The 16,221-nt window shown below is 35.6% G+C and overlaps 1 protein-coding gene across 1 annotated transcript in view; it reads left to right on the top strand.

The window, feature by feature from the left end:
* Positions 1-16,221, top strand: part of epha4b (eph receptor A4b) — a 428,693-nt gene that overhangs the window by 293,873 nt on the left and 118,599 nt on the right. The gene's annotated exons all lie outside the window — the stretch shown is intronic.

Below are 16,221 nucleotides of genomic sequence, written 5' to 3'. Positions count from 1 at the left end.
CATGCAACGATCCTGAAGATTCACCCTCATCTTTTCACATAACACTGACTAATCAAAACAAGATACACGAAATGATTAGCCATCTGAACAATTCAAAGGCAAAATATATATTTAATATAGACACCTCTTTGATACAAAAATGGGGCCAATTATTTTTCATGTATTTTTATTTTGTACCTTATTTGCATGTGTTTTTCACTTTTCTCAACATTTCTTTAAAAGCCTAACGAGGGACGAGGGTTGCAATAGAGCTATACCACGCCCCCTTGTTGTCTGTGCCGTCTAATCCCCTCACACGTAACAAAAAGAGTCATAATTTTACTCCACAAAAGTCACAATTTTATAAGAAAACTTTACAATTTTGACAATATTATAATAATAGTCTGAATTTTTCTTGGCAAAATGATGACACAAGTCATAATTTTACTCAAAAAATGTCACTATTTTACAAAAACAACAAAAACATTGGCAATATTGTGAGAAAAGTCTGAATTTTATATGACAAATGTCACCATTTTGCATTAAAGCGTAATCATTTTACGAGGAAATAACTTTAATACAAAAATGGGGCCAATTGTTTTTCATGTATTTTTATTTTGTACCTTTTTTGCATGTGTTTTTCACTTTTCTCAACATTTCTTTAAAAGTCTAACCAGGGACGAGGGTTGCAATTTAGCTTGTCATAGAGCTATACCACGCCCCCTTGTTGTCTGTGCCGTCTACTCCCCTCGCACGTAACAAAAAGAGTCATAATTTTACTCCACAAAAGTCACAATTTTATAAGAAAACTTTACAATTTTGACAATATTATAATAATAGTCTGAATTTTTCTTGGCAAAATGATGACACAAGTCATAATTTTACTCAAAAAATGTCACTATTTTACAAAAACAACAAAAACATTAGCAATATTGTGAGAAAAGTCTGAATTTTATATGACAAATGTCACCATTTTGCATTAAAGCGTAATCATTTTACGAGGAAATATCTTTAATACAAAAATGGGGCCAATTATTTTTCATGTATTTTTATTTTGTACCTTTTTTGCATGTGTTTTTCACTTTTCTCAACATTTCTTTAAAAGTCTAACCAGGGACGAGGGTTGCAATTTAGCTTGTCATAGAGCTATACCACGCCCCCTTGTTGTCTGTGCCGTCTACTCCCCTCGCACGTAACAAAAAGAGTCATAATTTTACTCCACAAAAGTCACAATTTTATAAGAAAACTTTACAATTTTGACAATATTATAATAATAGTCTGAATTTTTCTTGGCAAAATGATGACACAAGTCATAATTTTACTAAAAAAATGTCACTATTTTACAAAAACAACAAAAACATTAGCAATATTGTGAGAAAAGTCTGAATTTTATATGACAAATGTCACCATTTTGCATTAAAGCGTAATAATTTTACAAAGAAATATCTTTAATACAAAAATGGGGCCAATTGTTTTTCATGTATTTTTATTTTGCACCTTTTTTGCATGTGTTTTTCACTTTTCTCAACATTTCTTTAAAAGTCTAACCAGGAACGAGGGTTGCAATTTAGCTTGTCATAGAGCTATACCACGCCCCCTTTTTGTCTACTCCCCTCGTACGTAACAAAAAGAGTCATAATTTTACCCGACAAGTCACAATTTTATAAGAAAACTTTCCAATTTTGACAATATTATATAATAGTCTGAATTTTCCTGGCAAAATGATGACACAAGTCATAATTTTACTCAAAAAATGTCACTATTTCACAAGAACAACAAAAAAATTGGCAATATTGTGAGAAAAGTAAGAATTTTATATGACAAATGTCACCATTTTGCATTAAAGCGTAATCATTTTACGAGGAAATAACTTTAATACAAAAATGGGGCCAATTAATTTTTTCTCATGTATTTTTATTTTGCACCTTTTTTGCATGTGTTTTTCACTTTTCTCAACATTTCTTTAAAAGCCTAACCAGGGACTAGGGTTGCAATTTAGCTTGTCATAGAGCTATACCACGCCCCCTTGTTGTCTGTGCCGTCTACTCCCCTCGCACGTAACAAAAAGAGTCATAATTTTACTCCACAAAAGTCACAATTTTATAAGAAAACTTTACAATTTTGACAATATTATGATAATAGTCTGAATTTTTCTTGGCAAAATGATGACACAAGTCATAATTTTACTCAAAAAAGTTCACTATATTACAAAAACAACAAAAACATTAGCTATATTGTGAGAAAAGTCTGAATTTTATATGACAAATGTCACCATTTTACATTAAAGCGTAATAATTTTACAAGGAAATATCTTTAATACAAAAATGGGGCCAATTGTTTTTCATGTATTTTTATTTTGCACCTTTTTTGCATGTGTTTTTCACTTTTCTCAACATTTATTTAAAAGTCTAACCAGGAACGAGGGTTGCAATTTAGCTTGTCATAGAGCTATACCACGCCCCCTTTTTGTCTACTCCCCTCGTACGTAACAAAAAGAGTCATAATTTTACTCGACAAGTCACAATTTTATAAGAAAACTTTCCAATTTTGACAATATTATAATAATAGTCTGAATTTTCCTGGCAAAATGATGACACAAGTCATAATTTTACTCAAAAAATGTCACTATTTCACAAGAACAACAAAAAAATTGGCAATATTGTGATAAAAGTCAGAATTTTATACGACAAATGTCACCATTTTGCATTAAAGCGTAATCATTTTACGAGGAAATAACTTTAATACAAAAACGGGGCCAATTATTTTTCATGTATTTTTATTTTGCACCTTTTTTGCATGTGTTTTTCAGTTTTCTCAACATTTCTTTAAAAGTCTAACCAGGGACGAGGGTTGCAATTTAGCTTGTCATAGAGCTATACCACGCCCCCTTGTTGTCTGTGCCGTCTACTCCCCTCGCACGTAACAAAAAGAGTCATAATTTTACTCCACAAAAGTCACAATTTTATAAGAAAACTTTACAATTTTGACAATATTATAATAATAGTCTGAATTTTTCTTGGCAAAATGATGACACAAGTCATAATTTTACTAAAAAAATTTCACTATTTTACAAAAACAACAAAAACATTGGCAATATTGTGAGAAAAGTCAGAATTTTTAATGACAAATGTCACCATTTTGCATTAAAGCGTAATCATTTTACGAGGAAATATCTTTAATACAAAAATGGGGCCAATTATTTTTCATGTATTTTTATTTTGTACCTTTTTTGCATGTGTTTTTCACTTTTCTCAACATTTCTTTAAAAGTCTAACCAGGGACGAGGGTTGCAATTTAGCTTGTCATAGAGCTATACCACGCCCCCTTGTTGTCTGTGCCGTCTACACCCCTCGCACGTAACAAAAAGAGTCATAATTTTACTCCACAAAAGTCACAATTTTATAAGAAAACTTTACAATTTTGACAATATTATAATAATAGTCTGAATTTTTCTTGGCAAAATGATGACACAAGTCATAATTTTACTCAAAAAATTTCACTATTTTACAAAAACAACAAAAACATTGGCAATATTGTGAGAAAAGTCTGAATTTTATATGACAAATGTCACCATTTTGCATTAAAGCGTAATAATTTTACAAGGAAATATCTTTAATACAAAAATGGGGCCAATTATTTTTCATGTATTTTTATTTTGCACCTTTTTTGCATGTGTTTTTCACTTTTCTCAACATTTCTTTAAAAGTCTAACTAGGAACGAGGGTTGCAATTTAGCTTGTCATAGAGCTATACCACGCCCCCTTTTTGTCTACTCCCCTCGTACGTAACAAAGAGTCATAATTTTACTCGACATGTCACAATTTTATAAGAAAACTTTCCAATTTTAACAATATTATAATAATAGTCTGAATTTTCCTGGCAAAATGATGACACAAGTCATAATTTTACTCAAAAAAATGTCACTATTTCACAAGAACAACAAAAAAATTGGCAATATTGTGATAAAAGTCAGAATTTTATACGACAAATGTCACCATTTTGCATTAAAGCGTAATCATTTTACGAGGAAATAACTTTAATACAAAAATGGGGCCAATTATTTTTCATGTATTTTTATTTTGCACCTTTTTTTGCATGTGTTTTTCACTTTTCTCAACATTTCTTTAAAAGTCTAACCAGGGACGAGGGTTGCAATTTAGCTTGTCATAGAGCTATACCACGCCCCCTTTTTGTCTGTGCCGTCTACTCCCCTCGTACGTAACAAAAAGAGTCATAATTTTACTCGACAAGTCACAATTTTATAAGAAAACTTTCCAATTTTGACAATATTATGATAATAGTCTGAATTTTCCTGGCAAAATGATGACACAAGTCATCATTTTACTCAAAAAATTTCACTATTTCACAAGAACAACAAAAAAATTGGCAATATTGTGATAAAAGTCAGAATTTTATACGACAAATGTCGCCATTTTGCATTAAAGCGTAATAATTTTACGAGGAAATATTGCAATATTACAGAAACGGAAAGAATACGAGAAATTGTTCCCAATTTTATCAGAAAAAAGTCGACACATCATGAGAAAAAAACTGCTTTGAGTTAATACATTTTTTCATTGAATTTTTTGTTTGTAGTTGTTTTTTTATCTTTATTATTTACTTCAAGTTATTAAAGTATGTCTCTATATACATATTTATTTATTTTTTTGAATACATTTTGGTCAAAGGGGGCACATTTCAATTTCTTACACACACTTGATATTTCATATGTTGCAGAACAAACTCGGATATTAATAAAAGAAACATTAATGTCATATAAAATCGTCTGTAAATAAATAAAAACAAGTGAAGCAATTTATTGACACCTGTGAAAAGCTGTGCAGGTGTTTTGAGTTTAGTAGATGAGTATAATGTGACACTCAGTTGAAAACATTCATGCCCTGAACATTTGGGCTGAATTCTTCACAGTATTCTTTTTTTATTTGTTTATCTTGTTTTCTTAGACTTAGACAAACTTTATTGATCCACAAGGGAAATTGTTCCACACAGTAGCTCACTTACAAAGGATGGAAAGGATAATGCACACAAGGGCACAAAAAGAGGGTGGAAAAAAAAGGGAAAAAGTAGACTAAAAATGTACCATAATAGCAATATAACCTATATGTAATATTTACATATTATATATATAAATATCATATATTGCAGCGGTTGCTTTAAGGACATAATTCACCACAGATGTTTACTTGACTTTGTGGTCATTATTCACTGCCATTGTTGTATTGTGCACATAAAAATGTTGTTGTTATTTACATGCATATCTGCAGTTAAGAGTGAGTCGTTCGGCGCGGCCCCTTCAAGTGACCGTCAAGAGATTTACCCAAAGGTGGGGGTTTGTTGGGACCGCCATTATATGCTAGTCTATTCTATTTGTTTGAATGAACGCCGCACACGTTTGTGTGTCAAATATATTTCGTGTCACAAGCGCGACAATATAAAACATGCACTATATTGCCAAAAGTATTGGGCCACCTGCCTTTACTCACATATGAACTTGAAGTGCCATCCCAGGGAATTGTCCAACATGTTTTGGTATCCTGGATCATTCAAAGTTCCTTTCACTGGAACTAAGGAGCCAAGCCCAACTCCTGAAAAACCAACCCCACACCATAATTCCTCCTCCACCAAATTTCACACTCGGCACAATGCAATCCGAAATGTAGCGTTCTCCTGGCAACCTCCAAACCCAGACTGGTCCATCAGATTGCCAGATGGAAAAATGTGATTCATCAGTCCACAGAAGGCGTTCTACTGCTCTAGAGTCCAGTGGAGATGTCCTTTACACCACTGCATCCCACGCTTTGCATTGGACTTGGTGATGTATGGCTTAGATGCAGCCGCTCGGGCATGGAAACCCATTCCATGGAGCTCTCTGCGTACTGTACGTGGGCTAATTGGAAAGTGACATGAAGTTTGGAGCTCTGTAGCAACTGACTGTGCAGAAAGTCTTTGCACTATGCTGACCTCTCTGTCAGTTTACGTGGCCTACCACTTGGTGGCTGAGTTGCTGTTGTTCCCAAACTCTTCACTTTTCTTATAATAAAGTTGACTTTGGAATATTTAAGAGCGAGGAAATTTAATGAGCTGGAAGCCCAACTTATGTACAAATAAGCAACTAAATACTTGAAATTGTTTAAGTTGTTGGCCCTGAATCTACATACTTGCCAACCCTCCCGAATTTCCCGGGAGACTCTCGAATTTCAGTGCCTCTCCCGAAAATCTCCCGGGACAACCTTTCTCCCGAATTTCTCCCGATTTCCAGCCGGACTTAAGGCACGCCCCCTCCAGGTCCTTGCGGACCTGAGTGAGGACAGCCTGTCGTCACGTCCGCTTGGCCAAGCAAAAAGTAACCACAGAACACTACACCGTATAGTGTTCTGTGGTTACTTTTTGCTTGGCCAACGGTTTACGTTGTATTGCGCACCCTGACGGCAAGTGTGGGAGTCGGTTCTGAAGTATGAAGTAAAGAGACGTAACTTCATCACCTCGCCTGGTTATTGACTCCAACCCAGAATATTACACTGCCCATACCTATGCTCCTTCAAAGGCTGTGCTACTGGCTGCAAAGCATTGCACTTTCAAATACAACAATGAGTAGAGAGGAGTGTTATATGTGTGTATATGTGTAAATAAATGAACACTAAAATTCAAGTATTTATTTTATTTATATGTATATATATAATAAAATATATATATATATATATATATATATATATATATATATATATATATATATATATATATATATATATATATATATATATATATATATATATATATATATATATATATATATATATATATATATATATATATATATATATATATGTATAGCTAGAATTCACTGAAAGTCAAGTATTTATTTTATTTATATATATATATATATATATATATATATATATATATATATATATATATATATATATATATATATATATATATATATATATATATATATATATATATATATATATATATATACACAAACCACACTATTCTACAGGAACCAGAGGTGTCAAAATTGTAAAGTTTTCTTACAAAATTGTGACTTTTGTCGAGTAAAATTATGACTCTTTTTTTTACGTGCGAGGGGAGTAGACGGCACAGACAACAAGGGGGCGTGGTATAGCTCTATGACAAGCTAAATTGCAACCCCCCGTCCCTGGTTAGACTTTTAAAGAATTGTTGAGAAAAGTGAAAAACACATGCAAAAAAGGTACAAAATAAAAATACATGAAAAATAATTGGCCCCATTTTTGTATTAAAGTAAAATTATTACGCTTTAATGCAAAATGGTGACATTTGTCATATAAAATTCGGACTTTTCTCACAATATTGCCAATGTTTTTGTTGTTTTTGTAAAATAGTGACATTTTTTGTGTAAAATTATGACTTGTGTCATCATTTTGGCAAGAAAAATTCAGACTATTATTATCATATTGTCAAAATTGTAAAGTTTTCTTATAAAATTGGGACTTTTGTCGAGTAAAATTATGACTCCTTTTGTTACGTGCGAGGGGAGTAGACGGCACAGACAACAAGGGGGCGTGGTATAGCTCTATGACAAGCTAAATTGCAACTCTCGTCCCTGGTTAGGCTTTTAAAGAATATATATATATATATATATATATATATATATATATATATATATATATATATATATATATATATATATATATATATATATATATATATATATATAAGAAATACTTGAATTTCAGTGAATTCTAGCTATAAATATACTCCTCCCCCCTTAACCCCCCCCCAAAAAAAAATCTCCCGAATTTGGTGGTCTCAAGGTTGGCAAGTATGTGAATTTATAATCTATGGAAGTTTAACGTTTTGAATGGAATTATGGAGAGAAAGACATTTTTCCATGATAATGACATTTTTGGGAAATGGTGCATATTTTAGTGCAGGAATAAAACAAGTACACTCGTTATAAATACAAAGAAAAGTATCTCACTGTGAGTGAAGAATGCACTTCTACACAACTTTAAAAAGCACCAATTGTTACTTTTGTTGATGGCCCTAATAGGAAAGTGTGTATCGTCATCTGGCAAAGTAGTGTTGTAGTATGGCGCGTGGGCTCAAGTGCGTTGTGCCCCCCCCGGTTGTGTCAGCTGGCGGGCCTTCAGCTCCCATGCAGCGGCCAATCTAACGAGCTGCCATCTGATTGCCGCCATTGTCATGCTAATTGCAGCAGGAGAAGTAGACGTCGGGAAAACGCCGCAATCTGCACGCCACCTCCTTATCATCCCTTCATCTCCCCCGTCTCTGATTCCATCCACCCGTGGTTTTGAAGACAAAAAACTCCGCCACAATCAGCTGACGGGAGAAAAGCCTCAATTAGGGCGCCTGGCATCAAACAGGTACTCGTCAGGTGCCGTCGCAGCAAAGAGAAACTGCGAGGCGGCAATTAGCTCCGAGCGTGCACGCGTCCAACAACACAAAGGAAGCGTTCAGGATGCAGATGTGCGGAGACGGCGAGCGCAGAGGCGAATGAGGGGAGTTGAGATAGGAAAGGAGGTGGCGATACAGGTGGAGGAGAGCAGGAAATGGGACAAGATAGGACTTGAGAACAAATGAGGGCCAAGATGTGAGCAGAGATTGGAGGCGGGAGGACGGATGGCGAGGAGATGAGTGCGAGGAAATGAGAGGAGGTGGAGAGTGGCGAGGAGATAAGCTTATTGAGTTTCTGTCCACCTGTTTCTAGCCCCTCCCCCCCCCCCCCCCCCCGCCCTCACATGGCGCTTCCCAGAACACGCATCTGTCCCGCCTCTAAAGCATCGTATCATTTAGGCCTGAACATCAATCAATAGGCCACTTATTTCATTTTCTCCTTTCTACTCCGGGGCCTCGGTCAATACCACCGTCATGCAGCCCACACACACACACACACACACACACACACACACACACACACACACACACACACACACATAAACACACACACATTCTTGTATGTGTGACCTTCTTGAGACCAGCCTTTCTAGATATATAAAGAAGTGTATTTACAACATTAATAATATTGACATACTATGCAAATATAAGAAGGCTTGTTGTGAAAAATGAGTTGGAATTTCACAAGAAACACTCAAACACACACACACACACACACACACACACACACACACACACACACACACACACACACACACACTCACACACACACATTATTGTATTTCCTACCTTCTTGAGACCTCTGGAAAAAAATGCCTACCTCTTTAGGACCACCCTTTCTAGATATATAAAGATGTGCATTTACAACATTGATTATATATACATACTATGCAAATATAAAAAAGCTTGTTGTGAAAAATGAGTTGGAATTTCACAAGAAAAACACACACACACATTCTCTAGTTTATTAATATAATTTTTTCTTTATTATATATATATATATATATATATATGTATGTATATATATATATATATATATACACTACCGTTCAAAAGTTTGGGGTCACCCAAACAATTTTGTGGAATAGCGTTCATTTCTAAGAACAAGAATAGACTGTCGAGTTTCAGATGAAAGTTCTCTTTTTCTGGCCATTTTCAGCGTTTAATTGACCCCACAAATGTGATGCTCCAGAAACTCAATCTGCTCAAAGGAAGGTCAGTTTTGTATCTTCTGTAACGAGCTAAACTGTTTTCAGATGTGTGAACATGATTGCACAAGGGTTTTCAAATCATCAATTAGCCTTCTGAGCCAATGAGCAAAACACATTGTACCATTAGAACACTGGAGTGATAGTTGCTGGAAATGGGCCTCTATACACCTATGTAGATATTGCACCAAAAACCAGACATTTGCAGCTAGAATAGTCATTTACCACATTAGCAATGTATAGAGTGTATTTCTTTAAAGTTAAGACTAGTTTAAAGTTATCTTCATTGAAAAGTACAGTGCTTTTCCTTCATTTCAATGTGACCCCAAACTTTTGAACGGTAGTATATATATATATATATATATATATATATATATATATATATATATATATATATATATATATATATATATATATATATATATATATATATATATATATATATATATAATAAATCGTAGAGCTATACAATGCCCCCTTGTTGTCTGTGCCGTCTACTCCCCTCGTATAACATAACAAAAAGAGTCATAATTTTACTCGACAAAAGTCACAATTTTATAAGAAAGCTTTACAATTTTGGCAATATTATAATAATAGTCTGAATTTTCTTGGCAACATTAGGACAAAAGTCAAAAAAAATGTCACTGTTTTACAAGAACAACAAAAACATTGGCAATATTGTGATAAAAGTCAGAATTCTATACGACAAATGTCACCATTTTGAATTAAAAAGTAATAGTTTTACGAGGAAATATTGCAATATTACAGAAACAGAAAGAATATGAGAAATTGTTCCCAATTTTATCAGAAAAAAGTTGTGAGAAAAAGAAAAAAGAAAAACATTTCTTTTTGTATTGAATTTTTTGTTTGTAATTGTTTTTTAATCTTAATTATTTACTTCAAGTTATTACAGTATGTCTCTATATACATATTTATTTATTTTTCTAAATTAATTTTGGCCAAAGGGGGCGCATTTCAATTTCTTACACACACTTGTTATTTCATACGTTGACCAGAGGAGGAGCACTTTTAAAAGCGACACACGGTCAATGTGAAAAATCCCTCCTTTTTGGGTGATCCTCTATTAGATGCAATGTTATTGAGACCATGACTTATGGCTTAACTAGTTCACACCTCCTCATATGGAAGATACTTTTCCTTGTTGATGTCTCAAGAAGGGTAGAAATACAAGCACACACAAACACACACACACACACACGCCACTGGTAATGTAATTGTACTCATGTAGACACACACACACTTCCCTTTCAGTTACACACACGGCGACTTCCTGGCACGCACACTTACCTCGGGCGCTCATCATGCGATTCTAGCGTGCTGTTTGCAAATCACCGCCGATTTGTACCGACTCCGCGGTAGTCACCGCCGCCGTGGGAAAACTGCAAAAAGCCGCGGCGTGTTGAACGCATCAGTCGATAATCAAAAGGCGCTGACAAAACGACGACGGAGGAAGAGAAGGACGCCTTGTGTTTACTTCTTAGTACGTGGATGTCACATTTCAATCAGGAGACAACTGAAGGCAGCAACAATCCAGGAGCGAAAAATAAACGTAAAGTACAAAAGCGGTGAAGTTGTCACGTTGTGTAAATGGTAAATAAAAAGAGAATACAACAAATCCTTTTCAACTTATATTCAATTGAATAGACTGCAAAGACAAGATATTTCATGTTCACACTGAGAGACTTTGTTGTTTTTTTGCAATTATTAGCTCATTTGGAATTTGATGCCTGCAACATGTTTCAAAAAAGCTGGCACGCGTGGCAAAAAAGACTGGGGAAGTTGAGGAATGCTCATCAAAGACTTATTTGGAACATCCCACAGGTGAACAGGCTAATTGGGAACAGGTGGGTGCCATGATTGGCTATAAAAGCAGCTTCCATGAAATGCTCAGTCATTCACAAACAAGGACGGGGCGAGGGTCACCACTTTGTCAACAAATGCCTGAGCAAATTGTTGAAGAACAACATTTCTCAACCAAGCTATTGCAAGGAATTTAGGGATTTCACCATCTACGCTCTGTAATATCATCAAAAGGTACAGAGAATGTGGAGAAATCACTGCACGTAAGCCATGATATTACACACCTCGGATCCCTCAGGCGCTACTGCATCAAAAAGCCACATCAGTGTGTAAAGGATATCACCACGTGGGCTCAGGAACACTTCAGAAACCCACTGTCAGTAACTACAGTTGGTCGCTACATCTGTAAGTGCAAGTTAAAACTCTACTATGCAAAGCCAAAGCCATTCATCAACAACACCCAGAAACGCCTCGCTGGGCCCGAGCTCATCTAAGATGAACTGATGCAAAGTGGAAAAGTGTTCTGTGGTCTGACGAGTCCACACTTCAATTTGTTTTTGGAAACTGTGGACCAAAGAGGAAAAGAACCATCCGGACTGTTCTAGGGTGAAAGTGTAAAAGGCAGCATGTGTGATGGTATGGGGGTGTATTAGTGGCCAAGACATGGGTAACTTACACATCTGTGAAGGCACCATTAATGCTGAAAGGTACATACAGCTTTTGGAGCAACATATGTTGCCATCTAAGCAACGTTATCATGGACGCCCCTGCTTATTTCAGCAAGACAATGCCAAGCCAGGTGTTACAACAAAGGGGCTTCGTAGTAAAAGAGTGCGGGTACTAGACTGGCCTGCCTGTAGTCCAGACATTGAAAATGTGTGAAGGCTAAAATATGAGAAGGGAGACTGTTGAACAACTTAAGTTGTACATCAAGCAAGAATGGAAAGAATTCCACTTCAAAAATGTGTCTCCTCAGTTTACTGAGTGTTGTTAAAAGGAAAGGCCATGTAACACAGTGGTAAAAATGCCCCTCTGACAACTATTTTATTGTAGGACTAAATTACAACAATAAACATATGTTTTATGCACACTAACATTTTTTTTTGTTCAAATAAAGACAATAATGACATTTTTTGTGGTGCCCTTTTTTTAGAAAAGTATCGAAAAGTATTGAAATACATTTTGGTGCCAGTACTGGTACCAAAATAGTGGTATTAGGACAACACTACTACACATATTTGTACTTAAAATGGGTATTTTTTGTTCAAATAAAGACAATAATGACATTTTTTGTGGTGCCTTTATTTAGAAAAATATCAAAAAGTACCAAAAAGTATTGTTTGTTTACTTACTACTAAAAGACAAGTTGTCTAGTATGTTCACTATTTTATTTAAGGACTAAATTACAATAATAGACATATGTTTCATGTACCCTAACATTTTTTGTTCAAATAAAGACAATAATGACATTTTATTGCTGTCCCCTTTATTTAGAAAAGTATCGAAAAGTATTGTTTGTTTACTTACTACTAAAAGACAAGTTTTTCTAGTATGTTCACTATTTTATTTAAGGACTAAATTACAACAATAAACATATGTTTTATGCACACTAACATTTTTTTTTTGTTCAAATAAAGACAATAATGACATTTTTTGTGGTGCCCCTTTTTTTAGAAAAGTATCGAAAATATTGAAATACATTTTGGTGCCAGTACCGGTACCAAAATAGTGGTATCGGGACAACACTACTACACGTATTTGTACTTAAAATGGGTATTTTTTGTTGAAAATAAAGACAATAATGACATTTTTTGTGGTCACTTTATTTAGAAAAATATCGAAAAAGTATTGTTTGTTTACTTACTACTAAAAGACAAGTTGTCTAGTACATTCACTATTTTATTTAAGGACTAAATTACAATAATAGACATATGTTTCATGTACCCTAACATTTTTTGTTCAAATAAAGACAATAATGACATTTTATTGCTGTCCCCTTTATTTAGAAAAGTATCGAAAAAGTACCAAAAAGTATTGTTTGTTTACTTACTACGAAAAGACACGTTTTTCTAGTATGTTCACTATTTTATTTAAGGACTAAATTACAACAATAAACATATGTTTTATGCACACTAACATATTTTTTGTTCAAATAAAGACAATAATGACATTTTTTGTGGTGCCCTTTATTTTGAAAAGTATCGAAAAGTATTGAAATACATTTTGGTGCCAGTACTGGTACCAAAATAGTGGTATTAGGACAACACTACTACACTTATTTGTACTTAAAATGGGTATTTTTTGTTCAAATAAAGACAATAATGAAATTTTTTGTGGTCCCTTTATTTAGAAAAATATCAAAAAGTACCAAAAAGTATTGTTTGTTTACTTACTACTAAAAGTAGTATTTATTTACAAAAGTATCGAAATACATGTTGGTACCCGGTACCAAAATATTAGTATGGAGTCATCCCTAGTTGTTATTTATAATGAGTTTATGTATAATTATCTCCTGCTTCCAATCATCACTGCACAGATAATTACAGCATTTGCGGCACAAACTATTACTCGTCACTAGAAATAGTACTCCCAGCGTTTGCCAATAGCGAGGCGTGCAAAGTGGCGATGTGAAAAGGTTGCCTATTTGGCGCACAAACACTCGCGCGAGGTTGTGATGATTGTGGCTCGTGGCCGGGAGAGCACTTACTACCACTTAATGACGCCGCCGTGAAGACGAGCAAACTTGTCTGTGATCCATTCAGTGGCGCACTCCACCTGGCAGCACGTCAATAGCCAATCTACACCTGCGCGCGCGGCTGCTTAGTGCGCGGACTTATTTCCAAGCGGGCCATCAGAGGCAATAAATGGGGGTGAATAACGACGTGATTAGTTAATTATGCACTTTCAGGAGGGAAATCGACGAGGGCATGGTGACAACATCCACCCTGCGTGTGTGTGTGTGTGTGTGTGTGTGTGTGTGTGTGTGTGTGTGTGTGTGTGTGTGTGTGTGTGTGTGTGTGTGTGTGTGTGTGTGTGTGTGTGTGTGTGTGTGTGTGTGTGTGTGTGTGTGTGTGTGTGTGCTATTTTTTGGTTGAAAAGTCGCTACGGGGGAAATGAAAATGTGTCATAGTGTGTGTGCACGAGAAGTGTGACGGTGTGTGTGTGTGTGGTGGACGTTATTGCTCAGCTCTGTTATCTGTCAGTGGCAAGGATAATTGAGTAAGACAGGTGTCCGCATGACGGGCCGCTGATGGCGTGTGTCAGCGCACGTGCGCGTGCTGATGGCCTAGGCGGAGACAACGGGACGAATGTGTTTCATTGTACCTCGGCTAATACTGCGGGGGCCTGCAGGTAATGTGTGTGTGTGTGTGTGTGTGTGTGTGTGTGTGTGTGTGGTGTGTGTGTGTGTGTGTGTGTGTGTGTGTGTGTGTGTGTGTGTGTGTTCTTGTATTTCTAACCCTTCTAGAGACATCAACAAGGAAAGATACCTTCCAAGTAAGGACTAAAACCATGGTCCCATCGCATCTAATAGAGAGCCAAACACTAGAGTCCGTGAACATTGCTCCAAAGTCAGGATTTTTTTTGTTGATTTAATGTGCATAGAAAGGTAAACATTGACAGGTGCAAAGGCAGCAATATATGATCAAACAAGACGGCAGCTAAAGAAGGACTTCCCTATTCATCCCCGCCAGGTGAACAGCTGATTTGACCACTTCCGGTGCTGACGTAAGACAACCCATATGTGAGCATAGGATGAACAAATACACTACACTGCTAAGACTATAGTGGACATTAACAGTTAGCTTCTACAGTTGGGTTGCCCAAAGTGCGGCACAGGGGCCATCTGTGGTCCCTGACTCCTTTGTCATCGACCTTAAGCACGTTACAAAAAACAAAAAATATAGAATGTCTCATTTGCACCACTGGTGGTGACATCTATCAAAATGAGGGTGGTCCCAAAAAGGAGGAATTTTTCAAATTGACCGTGTGTCGCTTTTAAAAGTGCTCCCCCTCTGGTCAACATATGAAATAACAAGTGTGTGTAAAAATTTTAAGAGCTCCCCCTCTGGTCAACATATGAAATAACATGTGTGTGTAAGAAAATGAAATGCGCCCCCTTTGGCCAAAATTAAGCATGTATAAAGAGACATACTGTAATAAGTTAAAGTAAATAATGAAAATTAAAAACCAATTACAAACAAACAAAAAATAAATAAATACATCAATTAACTAAAAGTCTTACCTTTTTTATATTTGCATAGTATGTATATATTATTAATTTTGTAAATATAAACATTTTTATATATCTAGAAAGAGGGAGGCATTTTTCAGATGTCTCAAGAAGGTAAGAAATACAAGAATGTGTGTGTACGTGTGTGTGTGTGTGTGTGTGCGTGTGTGTGTGTGTGCGTGTGTGTGTGTGTGTGTGTGTGTGTGTGTGCGGCACATGAAATTGTGTTGTTGTCAGCGTTCTGAAAAGTACTTTTGAAAAGTAATTCATTGTAGTTACCGCCCGAGTGCCGTCGGAATAGGCTCCGAAAGGGACAAGCGGTAGAAAATGGATGGGTGGATGGATGCTTGTTACTTTACCAGAAAATTCATTGAATTACTAATGGAAATACTCTTTAATAAGTGTAATTAATTACATTTGTTGCTTTGGCATTGTTTTACACGTTTTACATATATATATATATATACAGTGGGGCAAAAAAAGTATTTAGTCAGCCACCCATTGATTGTCAATGGGTGGCTGACTAAATACTTTTTTGCCCCACTGTATATATATACTTGC

Source organism: Entelurus aequoreus, linkage group LG16 (genome assembly GCF_033978785.1).
Source record: "Entelurus aequoreus isolate RoL-2023_Sb linkage group LG16, RoL_Eaeq_v1.1, whole genome shotgun sequence".
NCBI lineage: Eukaryota > Metazoa > Chordata > Actinopteri > Syngnathiformes > Syngnathidae > Entelurus > Entelurus aequoreus.
Note: the sequence above shows the minus strand (reverse complement) of the source record. Positions and strands in the feature narration are given on the sequence as shown.